We start from the raw sequence: 2,214 nt of genomic DNA, 5'->3' as shown, positions 1-2,214 counted from the left end.
GAAGAAGAAATTATCATAGGATTGTTGGGAAGAGGGATAGGCTTGGAAACCCGGTTGCAGGACTGAGCTCTTCTACGTGAATCTTCCAAGAAAGCTTCACAGGTTGGGTTGCTTTGCCTGGTTTTGTTTTCTTTTAATAAAAATAAATTAGTTTGTTCGAATCTCCAATCTCTGTTTTGGAGATTCTCATGTTTATTATTTCTTTTCTGTATTTTTAGTTTTGACATTGTGAAAATTATAGGGGGTTATGCTGTCAAAATTTTGCCAGATTTACCTTCCTTTGTCCCAAATAGATTTTCTCTATGTGTTATGCGATTTTGTGTTTCTTCATGGTTGAGGAAAATCTTTAAAAAATTTTGGGTTAAAAGAAAAATTGGGCTTATGAGGAATTTTTTTGTAAAGAAATGGGATTATGCCTCTCTATTTCGTCATAAAGTTTGAGTGTTTTTTATGAAGTCATTTCCGAGTAAATTAAATTGTGTAAATTTAGTTCTATTCTTTAAAATAAAAAAATTTATTATTATTATGTTGGGTTTGGACTCTATTGTCTAGGATGTGGAGATTTTAAAATCTCTTTTTGGTATTTTTCATTTCTTGCTTTCTGTGTTTAAAAAAAAATATAGAAGTTTTATTTTCTATTTAAAGTAAAATTTAAATGTTAAAATTTTTTTACAAAAATTGTAACAAAAAATAAAAGAAAAAAATTCGTGGGGAGGGGGGTCGGTAGCAAAGCTACCGTACGGTAGTAGTGCTACCGTGTGGTAGCACCTGCTACCGTAAGGTAGCAATACTACCTGCGGTAGTACCTGCTATCGTAGGGTAGCAAGGCTACCTTACAGGTAGCATGCTACCATAGGGTAGAAAAAAGGCTACCAAGGAAACATTAATTTTTGCCTCCCTATGTTTTGTGTGCTTCCAGTAAATGTGAAGTCTTGGGTTTCGTGCCCAGTTTTAATGTGAATTTTTTTATTATTTATTATAATTTAAGTATTATTAATATTGTGCATATTGATTTATGATTATATATATATATATATATATAGTTATTTTCAAAAAAGCTTATATTTAAGATTCTATATTTACTTATGGAAATACATTAGGAGGTTGATTTTTATGTGTTAAATTTAGCCTTATTGATCAAATGATAATTCTCCTTCTCTTTTATCAATGAAGATGTATTTCTTATTTTTCTAAAATATCCATATTTGCAAGTAATTAATGCTTTTTACTGTTTTAAAAAGATTGTTTGTTATAGGATCTTTAGAATAAAGGGTATTCTCTGGTAAAAGCATATTTCGTTGTAAATCTGATTTTGAATTGTGTTCATTTTATAAAGGTTGCTTTTACCCTTGGTCAGGTGTTGGTGTGTAACCCTATTGTTGTGAACCATCAAGTGTTTTGTTTCAAATGGTCAACCCTAGGTTAATGATTGTGTATCCTTCACCTATAAATCTATCGGGATTAGTTATGGCTATCAGTTTTGCCATCGAGTTCTTGTAGAGAGACCATTCCTGTTATTGTCCTATGAGAGAGAGTGGCTTTTGAGCGGGGGCCGCACCCAAAGTGCATGGCAGGATAACCCCTCGAAAGTCAGTTAAGAAGTGATAACCTAATAATTGATTAGGGGGTGGGTAGCTAGAATATTAAACTAAGATAATGTGCCTCGCACATGGTTGAGTGCTTGTATAGGCTCAAGATGTGGTGAGAAGGCCTGGAATGGCAAACCTATCACCTTGTGTTCATGAAAGGATTGGTAGGGTCCACATGATGCTTAAATGGAGTCAGGGGTTCGGGAGAGATAAGCCAGGATGGAGGTCGGGACCTATGGAGGCCTACCTAGGGTAACCACCTTAAGCCATACGATGACACTCTCTCCTTAGGGTCACTAGTGTTTGTGAGTTGAGTCACATGGGTTTTGCGGAGTCATGTTATACTGTTGTACTTATCTTGTTTTGCTTGCTTGAGGCTCTTCTGCTATCTCCCAACACGGTGGGGTGGTTCCACTTTGGGATCACATGGTCGGGTGGTAGTGCCACTTCCCATCAGATATTTGCATTCATACCTTCATGCGAGGATCGGCTTCGTTGGTGTTTCTTTGTTCGTGACTCATGTATCAGCTCTTGTTCAAGATTATTGTATCATTGAGACCATGTAGTCATTGTATTAGTAAACTATTGAAGCTTGGCATTGTAACCCATGTATTTCAATTGTATT

The sequence above is a fragment of the Cryptomeria japonica genome, chromosome 8 (genome assembly GCF_030272615.1).
Source record: "Cryptomeria japonica chromosome 8, Sugi_1.0, whole genome shotgun sequence".
NCBI classification, from domain to species: domain Eukaryota; kingdom Viridiplantae; phylum Streptophyta; class Pinopsida; order Cupressales; family Cupressaceae; genus Cryptomeria; species Cryptomeria japonica.
The sequence above is the reverse complement of the archived record's forward strand: the minus strand, read 5'-3'. Positions refer to the sequence as shown.